The 20,284-nt window shown below is 39.6% G+C and overlaps 1 protein-coding gene and 1 pseudogene across 13 annotated transcripts in view; both read right to left on the bottom strand.

The window, feature by feature from the left end:
- Positions 1 to 20,284, bottom strand: part of ATXN1 (ataxin 1) — a 364,038-nt gene that overhangs the window by 97,759 nt on the left and 245,995 nt on the right. For 2 of the 13 annotated variants that reach the window (XR_004955711.1, XM_036236902.1), the window contains exon 7: positions 2,775 to 2,888. The exons of 10 other annotated variants lie outside the window; for them this stretch is intronic. The gene's annotated coding sequence lies outside the window, so the exon portion shown is untranslated. Of the gene's footprint in view, positions 1 to 2,774; positions 6,665 to 20,284 lie in introns of those variants that run through there. One more of the 13 variants, XM_016119789.2, reaches the window with a different exon arrangement.
- On the bottom strand, positions 11,985 to 12,103 carry LOC118604055 (annotated as a pseudogene).

Raw genomic sequence — 20,284 nt, 5'->3', positions numbered from 1 at the left:
TCCTACCTTTACAGTGAAATCTCCCTAACAAATGGAGGGGCAGCAGTAGTAAGAGGTCCTGCCAGTCGCCAGGCAAATCAACCATAAACCTGGAATCCAGCCAACCAGTCAGCCCTTTATCTCTCATTACAAAGACCCAGTTGCAAATCCTATCCTTTCAGGTGAGGAAAGGCTACACAAAACAGATGCATGACAACCAGGGGGCTCCATTATTCGCAGATTTTTATTTTTTTATTTTTTTACCTTTTTTTTTTAGATCTGTATTATTTCTGTCCTCTTCATTTTTATGACCTGCACCAATGTGGTCTAATTTTAGTTCTTTCACATTTTCAGTCAGAGAGAAACCAAGAATGTTAAAGGTTCACTACTGAAAAATACTTTATTTTCAGTGAAGAGCTTTAAAAACAGTATTGTCTTAGCAATTTTATAATACGGTATTATTGACTATGATCACTGTGCCATGCACTGATCTCCAGAACTGATTTACCTACTAGTTGCAAGTTCGTCCCCATAACATCTCTCCTGTTCTCTTACAGCCCAGCCCCTGGAAGCCACCATTCTACTCTCCTTGGATCTTTGTGAAGGGGGTAATTATATTGTAATACAGCAGCATATCAAAATTGATTCATACAAGGTGTTGACCTCGTACACCTTAAACTTACACAATCATGTATGTTAACTATATCTCAGTAAAAAGAATAATATTGTCAAATGACACTTGATCTGATTCAGGTAACAAATTTGAGTGGGACCTCTAAAATTCATTTTTAATTAGTGATATGGCTGGGGGAGGGGAGAAAATACTTGTAATTACATATCAATCTCTGAATTATATTTCACTTGTTAATCAACAAATTTGAAAACTAGAGTGCTGTCCCGAATCTGTTATTGTTCAAGTATGATCTCAACGATCCTGAAATTCTTCTACTCATTTTGCATCTGGCTATTTTTCACAAGCTCAGTTCAGCCATCTTTGCTGTCTTTTATAAAGCAAGATCTCATGACCTATCTATTATAAACTTTCATTATTCTAAAGATGCAAATGTTACAAGTGAAGGTATACCTTCTTTTCTCTTTAGTCACTCTCCTCTACAATAGTCACCGAAATAACTTAGATCCTGTCATCAATCCAACAACCAATCACCCTAAACTGGGTCCTCACTCAAGGCTGGGTCACAATGTTCTAGTGATTTAACCATAAGGAATGCTAGCTCCCAATATCCTGGATATCATGACTCAAAGAATTCTAACATGTCATATTAGTTTCGTGTGTTTATCTGGGATTAGGGTTCGAGGTGTTCTTTTAGGGTACAAGAGAATTTGCAGCTACTTGCTGCTGCTACAGCATTGCCAATCAGTTAGGTGGAAGCCAAGAGAGAAGGGAGGGCAATATAGGGTACACAGGGCTTAACCTGGTCCACGAACTCTCAAGGGTTAACCTGAGGAGGATGGGTCAGCTAGGAGACAGGTGAAGTTCTATGAGTGCACAGAAGTTAAATTAAGAGGTATTCAAATAAGTACACTGATCCTAGAGTAGCAAACTGGAGGCTTTTGGCATAAAACATCAATGCCACCCGATTATTATGATAACAAATAATGATGTTTTATGACTCATTTTTCTCTAAGAATGTGCATCCGAGTTGCTTGAAACATGAAGCTTGTGTGGACTAGATTTACAAGAGTGCTAACTCTGAAGGGATGTGCCTACACAACTTTGTAAGAACCCATTACATAAAGAAAGTCCTTTTAACATTTCAAAGCACTTTTATACTAACCTTGGCATAATATAATCCAGCAGGCAATCCTCTAAGATTGGCTTGGCTTATAAGGAGGTGTGATAATCCACATAAAATCAAGATCAGAGAGGTTAAATGGGTTGTCTAACTTAGACAGGAAGCAGGCAATCAAGCTCAGCCTGGAACTCAGGTTTTCTGACTTTCAGTCTCTTTTGTAATTGTTGCTACAATATGATTGCTCCTGTAAGCCAAATCAGAGCTATGGGTTCAAATGAAGACAGGAAAGAAGCACACAAGCGTGTATATGCAAATGTGTAGGAGTGGGCTGCACCCACAATCATTCGGTGACTGGAAACAATCCACACAGCTCAACTGGAAAATCACAACAAAGGAGAAGTTTTCTTGCCGGTGACTTTTCAACCCTGTTAGAATCTTTACTGACTTTACTGACTGTTCCTCTCTCTATATGACCTCGGCTGCACTGGTAAACCTTGGCTATTAAATACTAGTATTGAGCGTATGAATGGTGGTTTCTAGTACCCTAACAATCCATTTATAATGTGCCTGTTACGTATAAACTCAATCAGCCAAAAGCAGAGCAGTATCCTAGTTATTGGCTTTTTCCCCTCTAAAATGCTACCAAATACCAGATATTCTAATTCTTCTGTATTTTAAAGTGCTCAAATGTTTTTGACTCAGGGTTTCATGGACCAGATCTAAAGCAAGTGCTTTCTGCCTCAGGACTCCTCTGCACCCACAAACTTCTTGTTTGGAATAGGGGAACCTGCTTTATCTCACTGTGTTGAGTTTACCAAAAGTGGCCCGCCATGCACTTACATTCCTCACTCCAGTGAACTAGCTTAAAATGCTTTTGTGTAGAGGAGCATTTTAATAGTGTTTACCTCTTACCTTACTGTCTAGGAATGCTCCAAATATATTACACTGGAACATAAAGTCTAGTTATAGGTACAGGTTACTCAGCAGAGAACCACAGAAAAGCATCATTCACAAGCCTTAGATGCTGCAGATTCTCCATACCTTCTTAATCGTTCTTCAGATTTTTCTTGATCCTTCAAAACAGCAGATTTCAGATGATTTATAAAACATTTCCATTGTCAACTGGGTCCCTATAGCTTCAGCATGGACATTTATCTGGTAAATACCAAAGAGTTTATTATTAGATTTACTTCTTAGTTCTCGTGGTATCCATCCTACTTGTGTTACTCTTCAAAATTTAGGAATGAGAAGTCATTTGGGAGAAAGATGGTAGGACTGAGAACCCTGAAACATGGCTCAGTCCTTGGTCCCTCCCGGGCCCCATCATATGCTCCTTCACTCAATGACAAGTGTGGCTGCAGTATCAAAGTTAGTGGTCCACACCCCATAACTTATTTGCCAGTTGGAGTTGACCCTGTGTTCCAGAATGGAGAGAAAGTGTGTACCATCCCAGCATGATGACATTACAGTTAGACTTCAGAGCTAGCCTCAAGATGCTACAGACTGATATTAACCACTGTCTGCCGCAAGCATATGGGAAAAGACAGGCTGGAGCAGATCATAAGTAAAGACTCAGTGGCATATTTGCCCACAATACTGCTACAGTGGCATAGATTAGAGAGAGTGTGAGGCAAGGCATTCAACCGCTATTTTGCTCTGGATCATTTGGGCGTGGGGATGGGAGATTTGCAAACCTTGTGAGGACAGAAGGCAACATGGCTTCAAAGTTATGAGTAATGAGCCATTTGGGAGGAAAGAAGTTGATTCTGTCACTCATTCTGACAAGGCTTCTTAACAGAAAAGGAGAGGGCTGAGGGTAGGGGGCAGGTGGAGGCAGGGGGAGGCACAGAGAGAGGACAGAAGGGTGAAGCCAGTCAGGCAAATGAGAATGAGAAAGTGCAATTATAGACCTTATGGAGGAGCTGCTGGTAAGCTACCCTGGCCAAAGGAAAATGTTGATTGGACCAGTTTTTCGGAGGGAAACAGACAGCCCTTCTGCAAGCAGATGGATGACAAATCTCTGGGAGGAGGCTGTGTTGTTCATGTGCGAAATGGAATTAGCCAAAGAGTAAAAGCGCCAAGCCATGTATGTAAGCAGGAACCACCTGCCCTGCATGTGGTGGTAGGCCGGTGTATGTGCGTGTATGTGTGCGCACGTGTGCATGCGGCACGAGACATTGGAAGCAAAACCTCTAGCCGAAAACTCCAGGATTATTAAACCAAGTGGGTCTCCATCTGCACACCTCTCTCTCTCTTCCCTCCCCCCAGCACTTTCTTGCTGCTTTAGCTTTTCTCCACCTCCTATCTATATCTTGTCTTATGGAACTATGCAATTAAGAAACTGAAAATTTAAAAAATCAAATAAAGGCAAGGTTGCGATTAAGTGACCAGAAATAACCTGCAAGCAAAGGACAAAGTCAGAACAAGCCCTTCTACATTCCTACCTAAAGCTCTCCTCTCCCCATAAAGTCTATCCTCAACGACTGGATTTATTGGGGAGGAAAAACAGGAGGAATTTTTGTGAGCATGCATGATCTAGGTTCAGAAATGGAGATCCATGTGGTCTTCAGTGGGAACCATGGTTCTCTCCAAAATAGACAGAGTAGAATTCCTTACCAGGAATTCTCCTTTTTAGGTTAAGGTAAGACAGGTTTCTCAATCTCGGCACCACTGCCATTGTGTACTGGATAATCCTTTGTTGTGGGCATATGTCCTGTGCATTACAGATGTTTAAGAGCATCCCTGGTCTTTACCCAGTAGATCCAGGTAGCACCTCCTCAGTTGCGACTACAAAGAATGTCTCTAGGCATTGCAAAATGTCCCCTGGCGGGGGGGGGGGGGCGGGATCAGAACCACTGAGATAAACTTTATATAGTTAGCTGGTTCCAAATGGAAAACTACTTACTTGCTTCTTCCACGAAGGTTAAACACCCACACACACTCACACACACACACACTCACTAAACACAATCCCTCACACACAATATCATGAAGACTCTAAGAAAAGGTGGTCATACTGATTTCTCATACTGTCATTCACATGACTGTTGTAAATCCTTCTAAAGCTTGAGTAGAACATCAAGGGCTCCAATTTTAAAGTGACCTAAACTGCCTCCAGTGTTTAGGGCACTAAGTCCTAGAAGTTTGGATAGAAGCATCAAACGGGATACAACTCCCATTCTTTCATTCAGCTTCTGCAAAATAATGCTGCATACATATGCATGCCTTATAATCGGGCTCTGCTAACTGTTTTCACCCAAAAGAAAAAGCAGACACATAAAGAAGACTGAAAATGTATTCCACGGGGCTCTGCGGTTGTTTTGAAATACTCTGATCTCTCACAGATTTTCAGTGACTGGAGGGACGGGGCTGTGGGAGGGAAGGCTTGCTGCACTCTGAATTACTTAGCTGACTCAAATGAACAGGCTTTTATGTTGCTAAGTGCACCTGATACCGACTTTTCATGTTTATGGACTGGGTCTTTTCTACGTGCAAAGGATGAGGGCCTAAAGCATAAACGAGACGTGGCCTCTTTTCTCTGGTATACAGACACTACTAATAGCTAACATTTCTTAAATGCTTACACACTGTTGTAAGAGCTTTACATTCATTTAATCTTCAGAAATAATTTTGTGCGGTAGCTATTATTATTAAGCCAGGTTTGCAAATGGGGAAACTAGATACAGAGCGATTAAGAACTTACCTCAAATACAGTGGTAGTAAAGGGCAGAGGGCAGGAATTTGACCCTAGGCAGGCTCTCTCCAGTGCCTGCACATCCAGCCAGCACACTGGGTCACCCTTTCTGCTAAAACAGTTACAAAGTTAACTATGCTATCAAGCAGACCATGGTAAGTATTATGAATAACAAAAGAGTACAAGTAATAAAGGGATCTGGGAGCCCAAAGGAGGGAGAGGGTGGATGGCTCTGCAGTTAGAAGGGTGTATAGAGGGGCCGGGTGTGCGCTGGGAGGAGTTTGATGGGCTGGGTCAGAATGAGGAAACACGAATGGCAACGTGCAGGGAATGTTGGAATGATGATGGGAGCAGGAATTGGCTGGAACTCAGGCTACCGATGGGAAGTGACAGGAGGAAAGGCTGGGGAGGCTGACAGAGGCCACCTTAGTGATGGATCACTGCACCTATTCCTCTTACTACGCACTGGGAGCTGAGAGATTTCTGAGGTGAGGAGGGACACGTGGTGAGCTGTGGCTCTGGCATGTCACTCTTCCCAAGAACCTGAGATTAAACTGCCCTACTGCTTATTCCCCATAAAGAGATCTCTTCCAAGTTTTTTCAAGCTCCTTTTTCTTTACTGACTCAAGACCCCGGGCACTGCAAAATATGCAAAGAAATCTGACAGCAGGTGATAACAAGATGCTTAGAGCCCTTTTAGCATAAAAAACAATAGCATGGGAGTTACTCTTATAATAAAAGGACCTGTATTTCTACAGTTTCATTCTCATTTGATCCACGTAAGAACTGTGAGCAGGTATCACTGCCTCCCTCTAACAAATAGAGAAAGAAAGGCATGGGCAGCTAACTAATTCCTGTCCCAGAATCACAAGTTGAAATGGTGTGGGAACTGGGGCCCTATGATAGTACATTTTTAAGTACATGTACCCAAAAGGCTTCCCACTCAGGCAAAATCACAATGAGTTTCAGTATAAATAAAGCAACTAAATTCACCTGGAATGACATTATTTTTGTGGTGGGTGTTGAGACTGAGAATAGCATAAAATGTTGAAAGGAAAAAAATTTTGAAGTTCAGTGATAAGTTGCTTGGAACTGCAATCCCACATTTCTAGGACTAGCTTTTGGGGGGAATAGAACAGAAGGGGGACATCTGCCCTCTATTACATTTTAAGACGTAAGTCACCAAATCTCTCATATTTCCGATTCAGTTTTCCAGATGACAGCAATTATTGAATAAAGCTATGTAGTTTGTTCAACAAGCAAGGAAAAAAAAAAGAAGAGGAAGAAGAAGGAGGAGGAGGAAGAGGAGGAGGAGGAGGAGGAGGAGGAGGAGGAGGAGGAAGGAGGATAGAACAAAAAAGAAAAGGAACACCCTACCGTGACCACGAGTTATTAAAGCCCAGCCTGGGGTCCACAAAGCTGACAGTTATTATACGTAATTAGCACAAAGCAAGGCTGTGTATACACACTATCTCCAGACATGTTTTTGAAACAAGGGCTTTGCCTTTTACCACCAATAATTTGTCTTGTTGTATGTTGTTACTTCCACAGATGTTCCATAATTTTTTGCATATGGCTTAGCCAAAGAAAGCTTTTCCCCTTCCATTTTTGGGAAAGATGCAACTGCCTGTGTGAGGGAGAGGAGAATGTCTAGTTTTTACATAATTCTATGGTGATGATAGGGGTGGAGGTGGCTGGTGTGTGTGTGTGTGTGTGTGTGTGTGTGTGTGTGTGTGTGTGTGTGCGTGCGTGTAGTAACAAGATTCTCTACCCAAATCCTGCCAACCTTATTTTATCTAACTCTTTACTGAGTCATTCCTGTGGGAATTGGGAGTACTCTGTACATCTAAGGTTCATGGTATTTGCTGGAATAACACATTATCTAAAGCCTCTCTAAAAAGGGTTTGAATATTTACAGAAAAAAAAAAGAGGCGGGAGAGATGTGAATACATTTGAGTTTGGTTTTCTTCCCCCCCTTTCTTGGCAGTCTTTACAACTGAAAACAGCAGAGCCTTCTCATGTTTCTTTGACCTTCCTCAGCACGGTCCAGGATGCACATATACGGTATCAGAGAAAAGCTCTGCTCAATGCTGTCTCGGGAAGGAGGGTCTGTATGAATGTGGTTTATTTTGGGGGGTTGGAGGAAAGTAGGGTGAGAGTGCAGATATCAGAGAGAGGAGTAAGATGAAATACGAGCAGAGTGGGTTTTTACAATAGAGAAATACAACTGGCTGCAGGGATTGGGGAGCAAGGGCAGATTTAAAAATATACATCTTCTCTTTTATTGCGATACCACCGATTGAGAGAACATTCTGCTGGGGGGGATGTCTGCCAAGGACTTCTAATTCAGTTCGTTCCACCCACTTTAGTTTTAAACCCAAGTACAGATTTTATTCCTGGAATGTTATAGGATTGGTGTGGGCAGAAATGGGCAAATTTACTTCAGAGGTGTTTTATAACAACTTGGAAAAGACCCTCTAAAATTCTCCAAGTTCATTTCAGGGGTAAATTTTATTTCTGTTTTCTTCTTAAGAAAGCTACCTGATTTCTTTAAAAACTGTATTTTACAAAGGAAAACTTGATTATAACTTCGAAAGAATTTCAAAATAATGATACTGCCTATTAAGTATTTACTGTAAGCCAGGCGATTCGATAACAATTTGCATTCTCTCATTTAATGCTCACAACCACTTATGTGCTCATTTTTGGGTGAGAAACCAAGGTAAGGAGGGATGCCAGTGCTGAGTTCAAATCCAGGTCTTGACAACATCAAAATCTTTCTCAGTCACTATGCAATTATGCTTCCATGTATCAATGTCTGGCAATACATAGTATTAATTAAATATATATGGGACATGGCCATTAGGTTATTTATTATTCTTACAAAATAGTGGCAAAACCAGATTCCTTACGGTGCTTTTCTGATGAGAGATCTTGATGCAGTCAAAGGAGACTTACAAAATTTGTCTGGTCTCTGAATTTTTGGTGGTAGGTGTGGGGGTATCTAGACAGTTGCAGAATAGGTGGGTATTTATTTATTTTGAAATGTCAATGGCACTCATACCAAAAATTGCTCACCGTGCCCTGACAACATTAAAGACTGATAGACTGTCCCTCTCTACCCCCGACCTCCAAAAGTATTTACTTCAAAAATCGATTTCCTCTGTCACTATTTATTGCAGTATTTTGTTCAGCGGTTCCGAGAAACCACATGGAAAATCACAATGTTATACTTGTTAAATTGACCCTGCAGGGTTCTACCATTAGTACGTGCATCATCCCAAGAGGTAAAAAGGCAAGTATGCCAGGCTCATGCTGAGAATATCATCATGAAACCAACAAGGATATGCAAATCTGTCTGTTCTCTACCTCATTTGCATAGTTTTTCATTGGCTTTGTAGAACCTATATACTAAATGTCAATTTCCTTTTCTTTCCTAAAGCTTATTAGCTGTGTGTGATGTTTACAGCTCAAAAACCAAACAGTTTTAATAGGTAAAATGTTTAAACTATACAATTAAAAAGCATGTGAGGAAGAGAAGAAAGAGGTTATACATCAAACGCATAGAAATACTTGTGCTGTTAAAATGTACTCTCTGAGTTTGGAAGACGCAGAGGCTTCATGCATGTCTGTGCACGCCATAAGCACTACCACAAAATTTGCTTAACCTATTTTTTTTTGCAACAATCTAGTAAAAGCAGATTTGCTTATAAACTACGAAGGGCTTGAACCTAGTCACTGAGTACACATTTTTACTCACAACGAAATCTTAATGGAAGTCTGCCAATATCTGGGCTGACATTCAAACATTCTGAGTTTCTATGTATTCCAGTCTCTCAAAACTAATGTTTTTAAAGCTCTTTTGATATTTTCTGAGGCACTACAGAGCTCAATTCTCACCTCTCAGTCCAGAGTAATACATAGCAATAATATTCTGCTCTAAAGAAATGCAAAGAGGGCCTTTCATTGTGCAGCAATTAACTTATCTACAGCACCAATACAACAAATCCATGGTGGGTTTTGAATCAAATTATTTTCCTTTGTGCACCAGAGTTAGGAATTGGGTAAAAAAGGCAAGTTTGGAGAAACTTTGGTAATGTCTATAAATATTAAGAAAGAAATTACCCAGAGGCACTATCTTATAGACACACTTTATAGGATAAAGTATAGAATCTTTTGCATTTCATGTGGCAATTGAGCAAAGAACCTACTGCTATTAGTCACGAGCTCAACAGCTCTGCCAAGAGGTAACTGGTGAGCCTCACCTTTGGAATACTTCTTTACTGGCAACGTTAACACCATTCATTAGCTGATACCCCAAATTTCACGTGGATTGTAGGAGAAACAGCTAATCAAATTAAATTAAATTTTATAGTTGGCTTTAAGGGAAAAAAGTGCTGAATGTTCTTAGGAGATACTAGAGGTGGGCAAACCTGCAACTCCAAACAAAGACAGATGTCCTTTCAGGTTAAGAGCCTTTGTTTGCATCATGTGGAGCCCAGGTGAAGCTGTGATAAAACACCACTGGAAAGTTTCAATACCACTGAAGCTACAGGTACACTTCTAATGGAATTCAGCTGTATGGTTCCTTACTGTCAAACATAATCTGTCCTGTCTTAAATTTCTTCTTCTGTCTAATCATGATGGGCAGCAGGATGAAACAGGTTGCATTAAATGGCATGAAAGAGAACAAAAGTAAGAAAAGCACTGAAAATAAAGGCAGAAATGGTGATGCTAGAGCCATGGTCTGTACTCAGGTCTCGAAGGCTCCGTTGGTGAGTTATTTCCAAAGCTCAGAGAAGCCGCTAATTGACTCCATGCCTCTATTTCCTCATCTGCTAAACAAAGGTCACCATGCATCCTCTAACCTCGAAGGAATTTTGTAAAATTGAGAAGCTTACAAAAAGCACTGTGAACACGGATGCCAAACTATTATCTAATTCAATGTGCCCAAATCAGATGGAAACAAGTGAAACCCCAAATTAATTTGATACCATATGCTATGGGCTGCATTTTCCAAAAGCTTTTAATAATTGGCATTTATAATATTTGTGGGTTCATCCTTTTCTACGTACAGAAACATGTGCACACATCAAAACAGATCCAGTTAAATCTTAATTATCTGGTAGAGGATTATCCAAGATTCTTATTGTTTTACCCTCTGCCCGTTGCCCATTTTTTAGCCTTTCTGGCAGTTCCTCCGTGATCAAAAAAAAGGAAAGGGCATGCAAATCAATCAATCCCTTTCTTTATTCACAGCAATTTCAATGATGGGTGCTCCCTCAGCCTCCACTGGCATGGGTAAGTGAGAACATGCTATTTGTGCTCACAGCTGGATACAAACATTTATTGGGAAATGAAGTATTCACATAAATTAACCTAATCTCTCTTCACCTTTTAAAACTTTGCTTACTTAATGGAAATTTTTCTAAGATCTGTTTCATTTAGAGTTCTACATCTATGTGCCTCCCTTTTCAAATTAAGAATAATAAACAAAATATAACCTTTCTCTGATGACTAAGTATTAGAAATAACCATTTATTCATTATGGTGCTATATAACACAGCACAGCTTCCTATCTGCTTTTGAATATTCTTTTTTCTCCTTTGGTCTCAGCCAGTCATCTGATACATCATACTTTTTTTTTTTCATTCAAATACTTATGGTATCTCCTGTATGCCAGACACTATGTAAGGACCGAATAAGAAAATAACCAAGCATGGTCCATACTCTGACAGAGCTTACATTCTAGCTGGGGAGAAAAAAACAAAACTGCACAAATAAATAAGTTTATTTGTAAAAATAGGTCTTGAAGAAAAATATAGGGTGATGGGGAACAGGCGAAAGTGGTGTAAGAAGGTCAGGGAAGTAGGGGCTCATAGAGAGAGATGGTGGGACTAGAATGGTAGAAGGGGAGATGGAGAGGAGCGAGTAAATTCAAAAGATATTTAAGAGATGGGATCAGTGGGACTTGGTGACAAGACATGAGGCAGACAGAGAGAGAGAGAAATACTTCAAGAGTAAGCTTGAAGGGTCCTGTCTTGGGAAACTAGAGAGGGTTGATGGCTAAGATGGAGAACACTGGAGGAAGATGAGGTTTGGGCTATAACTGGCTTTGAGTGAAGATGACCTTATGATCCCAAATGGAGCTTCTACCTAGGCAGCTGCATATACAGGCCCAAGGTTGTGGAGGAATCTGGCCTGAAGATATAGGTGTAGGACCTTGTGTCCATCAAGAAGCTTCGAGTTGGGATGAGCTCATTTAGAGGAAAACCAAAGCTTGAGAAGAAAAGTGGACCAAGGACTAAGCCCTAAGGACCGCCAACATTTAGAGGTGTAGACAGCAGGTAGAGGACAAATTCCTGAAAACTGCATTGAGATGGACAGATCAGGAAGGCAGGATGGAAATCAAAAGACGATGGTACAAAGAAAGCCAACAGAAGAAAAGCTTTTATTTATTTACTTATTTATTTATTATTTAGGGGAGGCAACTCTTGGTTGACCTCACAGATTGCAAGGATTGTGTCAGCTTACGATCCATTATTTTTTATTTTTTACATCTACAGCATCCGATCTTCTTAGGTGGTCTCCCATCCAAGTACCAACCAGGCCTGACCCTGCTTAGGTTCCAAGATCAGATGGGATCAGGCTTGTTCAGGGTGGCATGGCCATAGACAAGAAGAGGTTCTAGGAAAAAGGGAGTGAGCAGCGCTGGCAAAGCTACTGAGAAATCCAGTAAGATGGCAACTATTACAAAAAGCACACAGAAGATCCAGTGACATGAATGACATGGAAATCACAGATGAGCTCCGCAGGAGAAAAGAGTGTGGACTGCAAGGGGTGAGCTAAGCTAAAGCCAGTCTCAAGTCATCTCCTCACAGAAATATGCGAGCATAGTACCTGAGGATGCAGGCTCTGGAGGCAAACTCTTAGGGCCTACTTTCTGGTTCTACCACTTAGTTATGAGATCTAAAGCACATTACTTAATTTGTCTATGGTTCAAATTTCTCATATAAAAGGAGAATAATAATGCTTACCTACTGTGTTGTTGGGAGACTAAATAAATGTAAACCATTGAGCACAGCGTCTGATGCTTAGTAGTTGCTCAATAAGCGCTAGCTTTTCATTATGATGATGATTACTGACACTCTCTTAACCGATTAAATTGATATTAATTGTGTATTTATCTGTCAGATATTGTACCAGACTCTAGGACAGAACAATCAATAGCAACAAAAAATAATTGTTTGTCTTCATGGAAATAAGCCAAAGTTTTATAATGAAATATTTTCTGTTAATGGTGATAAATGTGAAGGAGAAAGATAACGCAGAAAAGGAGGCTAGGACAGTGGTTTAGAAAACAATTTTTAGAAGTCTGCCCACCGAGGCCTCATAGAGACAGTGACATTTGAGCAAAAGCCTCAAGACACTGAAGAAGAAAGCAGTGTGGTGACACAAGTCATTTCAGGTTTAAGGAACTGAAGGTGCAAAGGTCCCGGCGTGGCATCCTCCAGGCATGTTAAAGGAAGAGCATAAAGGAGGGAACTGGTATGGCTGGGGCTGAGTACATGAGGGGAAGATAGTAGGAAATGAACCTAGAGGTGGGGATAGGGCTGATTACGATGTGCCCTTTAGGCCATGATAAGGTCTGTGGTTCTTATTCTGAATAAGCTGTGAGGCCATTGGAGGGTTTTGATCAGAAGAATGACAAGATCTGAACTGTGTTTTAACGTTTATTCTGGAGTCCGTGTTGAAGATATATTTTCTGGGAGCAAAGGCAGAGGCTGAGAGATCAGTTAGGAGGCTACTGAAATACTCCGGGCAAGAGATAATAGTGGTTTGGACCCGAGGGGTTATGTAGGAAAAAAAGAGAAAAGTCAAGGACAACATCATAGCTTTTGGCCTGAGCAACTGAAAGTGGAGAGCTATTATTTCCTAAGATGAGGAAGACAGTAGAAGGAGCAGATTAGGATGAAGCTCAAGAGTTTGCCCAAGTGGAGACAGTTACGAGGCAGTGGGATACCCCAGTCTGACAGCCAAAGGAGAGGCCTGGGATAGAGAAGTCGTCAGCTTTGAGACAGTTTTAAGAGGTCAACGAGGGAACAAGAGAGGTCTGAGGACGTAGCTCTGGGGCCATTTAATGTTTAGAAACATACGTTATTATTTTCCACTCTAACTATTCTGCTTGTTAATGAGTATATTGCTGCTGGTGGGAGTGCTGACTGGTGCCATCTCTGTGGAAGCCTATTTGGCCGTGGTCAAGATATATCAAATAGCAGACCCCAATGTAACATTTGTTTACATGTTATGGGCTGGGTGGCAAAATGCATGGCAGATTTCAGTCATCTTCACAAGATATTTATACTCTTTGCATGTGTCGTGCACTAAGTTGCTGAGCAGACAGCAAGTCAGCTGGGCTGCAGGAAGCAGAGAGGCCAGCAATGACTGGAAATTGATCGGACAATTGATAACCTATTTGGTACTCTTCTGCCAAATCCCTACAGAACTTACAAGACTCTGAATCATTTTGTTGTACTACTTTATAACAGGAAACAGATCATCAAAACTCTTTGGGTTTCTTCCTGTTCTTACCATAATTTCATTAACTTACAAAGTGTAGCTGTTCTCTTTTGTTCAAGCCCATATGAGGATATAATTTCTGTTCTTAAATGGATAAGCTGGCTCAGAATGGAGTAGAATTTGGTCATAACCAAGGAAGCTAGGTGGCAGAGTGTAACAGGAACTTCCTGCATTTGGAAATGCATTCCTCATAGAGACTCGGATGGGGAGGGGGTCCACACAAACTCTGGTTCTGCTACTAAGTGACCTCAAGAAGCAGCAGTATGCAAGGGGGAGAGGTGGTATCTCGCCAAGGACTCCTTAGAGGTCATGCTTAGAGGACCTGAAACCCAATGTCTGCCATCTGCAGAGCAAAGAGAGAAACCATGGATGATGTTGAAAGGCCTTTGGCAGAAATAAAAACTTATTTGTTTTTTCCTATCTAAAATATTACAGGTGTGACACATTATGGCTTACTGATACTGAACAGAACACAGAAAGTGTCAGCTGCTGGGTCAAGTTTCATATTTGTAAATAGGAAGGTAAAGACAATGTTCAATTAATCTTCCTTGTAGGCAGTCAATTTTAGTTAGAAATAAGACGTTTTCACAAGCCAACTGAAGAATACCAAGGTATTTTCTCTCTGCAGATTCTCATACTCAGAGTACATATAATCATGTGACTAGTCTATTTATTGTTTATATTGTCTGTTTTGCCCAAGAGTGATTTATACTTAAAAATTCAGTAAGGAGGATGTCATAAAAATATTATAAAATCGACTGAAATTTAATAACAGCACTTAGACAGGTGGGCTACCAAGGAACTCTTTAAAATAATAGAATGAAGAAAATAGGTTGGTAGTTATGCACATAAGCCCCTTTAGCCTGGTACATAGGAGGCACTCAATCAATGCTGAATGAAAGAATGACTCTGTGCGAGGAAAGAAGAAGCAATTCAACTTGCTATTCTGGAGTCCCTCGTGTAAGATGGGAATAAAGTCTAACGGAGTCATTAATGGAATTTAATAAGGAAAGCTTCCAAAAGAGGAAACTACAGTTCTTCTTTCATTACTGTATTTCTCAGATTCTCAGTGGATCTAAGTTTAAACTCTACAGGAAGCAGGAACCTTTGCCAAAAGGTGCCGAGGATAACATATACTACAAGTATGTTTGCTGATCCTGTCTTCAAGGCCCTTCGGCCTTGAAGAATTTGAAAAGGACAAGCAGGAAACACATATAATTCCTTTTATGCATTACTATATAGCTATTAAAAGCCAAGAAGAATGATGCAATTGTCAATGGCAATCTGGCAACCACATTTTAAAAGTTATAACAAGTCAGTTCTCAGAGATAGAGACTTTATAGTGTGAGAGGATGAGAAGGAGGTAAAGGGTGTACTTGTCCAGGTCATCGGAATGCATATCAGAAAACCTCAGGGCTTTTTCAACCATAGAGCTACCATTTATGAAAGTCCACAGTCCTAACTTATCCTAAGCTTGATATACGTTGTCTCTTTTGATGGATTAAGAGCTACTGACTTTATACTGTGTTAATTTAGGAATGATACATATGTAACAATTTCATTTCCTACATACTCACTTAAGAAAATTAACAAATATAGCTAGTTTTCTCTTTAAGAAGTAATAATTAGTGGCAGTATTTTGTTTTCCAAGCCACTTCGTAGTTTTCCTTAGTAAACTATTAACTAAAAATATAATTGAAACTAAACTTTTCACATTTGGAATCCAGAAGAGTGGCATTTAGCAGAAAAATCTTCTCGGGAACTGATAACACCATGAAAAAGTTAGAGTGAGAATTCAGGGAAGACCATGGTGCCAGTGTCAAATGCAGCATAGTTTTTAATCTCCCAGAATCCCTGTCCTCTTCTTTTTCCCCTACAACAACAACAACAATGACGACAACAACAAAAATAGAAAAACAAGATCGCAAAACCTATAACCCGTGGACAACAACAAAACGAAATTAGGTGGCCACGTAGCCCACGAGCCTGAAAACACTAATGGGTGTGGCCAAACCATCGGTTGCTATAGAGCCATGTGGAAGCAACACCAATGCAGAAAGGCAGTGAGCAACTAAAGGTTTAATGAAAGGAGTCCCCAGATCTCCAAAAGGTCCTCACCATAAGGTGAGCAGGTTGATGGGCTATTTCGATGACAGCAGCATAACTGGCCAAAAGTCCTACAGAGTCGAATTTGTACAGTGAGAGCAAGGGACTGCGGGAAACACTAGGTGGTATAGAGTCTATATACTCTCGAAACCAATACAACTAGGCTTCCTTCCACAACTGAACCACCCGGAGGAGAAACCTTTGAATGTAGCATCCACCTTGAGAATGACAGTAATAAAATCAAAGATATCGGAAGGGGCAGATAAAAGTAGAAGCAGAGGAGACAGAGTTAAGAAAGTATGGACCTTTTTACACCATTTCATGGAAACAACAGAAGAGGGAGCTGTAGAGCTTAGAAGCTAGAAGAGCTTTCTTTGCCCCTAAGAATACAGAAAAAATCATTTCACTTAAAAATAAGTAACAAAATAGGATTGTTATTAAATTCAATGCACAGTTATTATGAGAAAAAAGAGATAAAGATCAGCATAACATTTGTTACCATAGAGATATGCCCACAACATCAAAACTTTAATACTTCCAAAGAGTTAAAGAAAGTCGAGAAAATAAAAGAAAATATGAAGAAATAAATCTAATTGCAAAACTCAGAAATAATGCGACTGGAGTGAATTTGAAGCTAAAGGGAAAAAAAATTAAGAGAAGACTAATGAACAAGGAACACAAGAAAGAATACCTACACCAGAGAATGACCGAAGAGTATTAGAAAATGGAAAGGAAGAAAGTTTTAAAAATCAAAAATAAATGAAGAAAGAGAAAGAATGCAAGAGAAAGACTCTGAAAGAAAAAATAGGCAAAGAAAATCAAGCAAGACATTACAATAAGAGTCTTCAAAAAGCAAAGCTAAGCAATGAAACAGAACAAATACTTAAAATCATCACGCAAGTGCACTTTCCAGAAGTAGAAAAAGATTTCTAACTACATATTTAAAGGACACCATGTGCCTGGAAAAATTGGCCTTGAAAAAAAGACAAAAAATAAAATAAAATGTTTTGGACATTCAGGCAAAATGACCAAGCCACTTAAAAAAAAAAGACAGAAAATTAGAGAGTCATCAGACTTTTCAAGAGCCAGGCTTTGTGCTAGAAGTCAAAAGAATGACACTCAAGAAAGTCAACTAAGCTAAGACTTTTATATCCAGCCAAAATGATCTTTGAGCCAACAACGATCTGCTATTAGTATGCAAAGAACCAGGGACTACATACTGTTCCCATTAGCCCTTCCTTGCTAATCTACGAGGGAGAAACTTCAGGCAACCAGAATGACCAAAGAGGCACAGATACAAGGACTGGGGTGAGCATTACACATGTAATCAGCTGTAGGGGTCCACTACTCAAAGATGATTATAAAGGGACAATATTATGTATAATAGTTACATGCTCTGACAATGGAGAGACAGTATGAGGACAAAAAACATGGGAGGAGAATACAAAAGAAAAGAGAATAAGCTCATTGATATAGATTTAAGTGGGAGTAAAAGGATATTACTTTAAATCAAATGATGAGGCGAGGAGAGAAAAGAAAAGAAAGAATTACTGGGAATTTCAAAATTGCTCATAGTAGGGAACCCACAGACAATATTGAACTTAAATGTTGAACAAAAATAATTTTCTAAAAACCTCCTTTAAAAATCTCCATTAAAATAAAATAAATGAACTTAAATGTATATCCAGTCACTGGTGTAAACACACAAAGAGGAACCATTCCAAGTGACCCTAACATAATGTAACTATATATCCCTAGCCCAATGAACTAAAAACCAAAACAAAACCAAAGTTCGAAGTTTTCAGCAAGCATATTGCCGGGGTGTCATTGGCATTTTCATTCAGAAATTATAGTGAGTGTAGTGTGGGATAAAGAAAATGAGTAAACTGTGTCGGTGTGACTGAGGACTACAATTTTTAGCTTGGGAGACAGGAAACGCTGAGGTTAAGAAGAGCCTGATACATCAGTATAAACTCATGATGTATTTTACTTTAAATAATACTCACACACCACATATTTATGTGTTTCATATCCATGAAAGAGAGATTTCCTAGCTCTGGCTGCGCCCACGGAAAAGGCTGAGAAACGACAACAAACCCAGCTGTAATGAGTGAGTACCCCAGCAGCCCAGACTGCCGTCCTCAAACACCATTTCTCACTAAAAGGAACCAGGTTTCCTTGAGGAAAAACCTGATCCCAGGTCTGAGGCAGGACATGTCCCAGATGAGCCTGAAACATACTGTCATAGTAGAAAGCGAGGAAACTGTCAGAGACAACTAGTAGTGTATTAAAAGAACTTGGCAGCCAAGCTGAATAGGTTCCAGATCAATGGTCAAAGAGAAGGCCATTCCAGCACCAGTAAGGGCCATGGCTGTACTGATTGAAACACACCAGGTATGTTTAAACCCATTTGTTCAATGCAATACTTTTAAGAAATGGTGACTCGGGAGGACATTGCGAAAAAAACTTTATTTTGAAAATGGGTAAATAAAAGGAAAAATATTTACCCTGCTTTTTGTTTGAAACCTGAAGCACTGAGTAAACAAATGGTAGATGAGAGGAAGTTTCCCTTCATGAACAACGACTCCCACTAATAAATGAACAAAGAATAGAATTACACTACCACCATTTTGTAATCTCTAGTAAGTTTATGACTTTAGCCAAAAATATCATGGAAAAAGTAGATACTACTAACCATCACCTCCCGAGGGGAATACATGACTCAGTGCCAACCATGAGTGTGTCAGGCAAAGGAAGCGATGCCTCTAGAATGTCCTCAAGGTTCCTAAGGGATGCAGGAGACAGAGGAACATGCTTCGCAACATCACAGGGATGTAAGCATCAAAATCCAGATGGTGGGGAATTCTACTGGACAGATCGTCTGGTTTCTTCAACAGAAGAAAATGTAACAGAAAAAAGATGAAGATGGAACCAAGAGTTTAAAAGAGGCTTAAGAGACATAGATTTGCATCTGACTCAAGTAAACTATAAAAAAATTCTATAACATAACAAAAAGTTATTTATGAGACAATTAGGGAACTATAAACACTGATTAGATATTTGATGATATTAGGAATTATTGTTAAATATTTAGATATACTGATGTTACTGTGGTTTTGTATAAGAAGAATAATCCCAACTTTCTGTAGAAACACTGAAATATTTACAGATAGTATGATTGGAATTTACCTCAAAATAATCTGGGCACAGGGTAGGGTAGATGAAACTATGCTGACAGCTATTGAGTGGGATAATGGGGGCACATCTCTCTACTTTTGGACGTGTTTGATATTTTCTACAACAAAGTTAATGTTCCTTCAAGAAGTCAGCTATGTTTCTTAGATGTGATTTCCCACAGCTGTCACTTGGGCTACTTACTCAAATTTCCTTGCCCTACATCTGTCTACTTAGGGTACTTAATAAAGTTAAAAATCTGCCCAACCCTAGATTTTTGAATCAGAAATCCTGGGAGTGATGCCCAGAAACCTGCAGGTGAGTCTTCTGCACACTCTATTTTGCTTTAATTTTTTTGCAAGAAGTAAATTATTTCAAGGTTCAAAATGCTAAAAGAACCCTATGATAATCTAAAATATCCTTTGCACATTATTATTTAATTTCAATAAAATATTTCCTCCCTTTGTCATATATTAACAAGTGACTTTAAAAATGTATTATGAATGAAGGCATCAGGTCATACTTTCTTAAGTTTGCTGAGCACTTGGGGTTAATAAACTAGAGGAAAGAACCTAATATAACTTGGGTGAAGTCAGAGAAATGTGCCTCTTTTATGGGAAGCCAAGCTTTGTGATAGAATAGATAAGCATCTATGCATCAGTTCAACAACTATTTCTAGAGTCACGAGAGTTATTTTCCAAGAGGGTCCCTGAGATAAAGAACACACTTCTTTCTGAGGATGATATTTATCATTAGATTCCAGCAGTTTGCTGAATGACTTAGTTTCTTTCGTAAACAAACAAGTTTACTAGGATGGTGAACAATAAAAACCAGACATCAATAGCAAAATTTTGATAAAGTATAAGGAAGCAGAAAGGGACCAAGTCAGCACTTAAGAAGCTTTACTAAGGTGCTGATTACAGTCTTAGAAGCTTTGTATAGGAGCTCTAATTTAACCTTTATTGTGCATGTAGCTTTTATACTTAAAAAAAAAAAA

This window comes from Rousettus aegyptiacus, unplaced genomic scaffold (assembly GCF_014176215.1).
Source record: "Rousettus aegyptiacus isolate mRouAeg1 unplaced genomic scaffold, mRouAeg1.p scaffold_m13_p_1, whole genome shotgun sequence".
Taxonomy (NCBI): Eukaryota; Metazoa; Chordata; class Mammalia; order Chiroptera; family Pteropodidae; genus Rousettus; species Rousettus aegyptiacus.
Note: the sequence above shows the minus strand (reverse complement) of the source record. Positions and strands in the feature narration are given on the sequence as shown.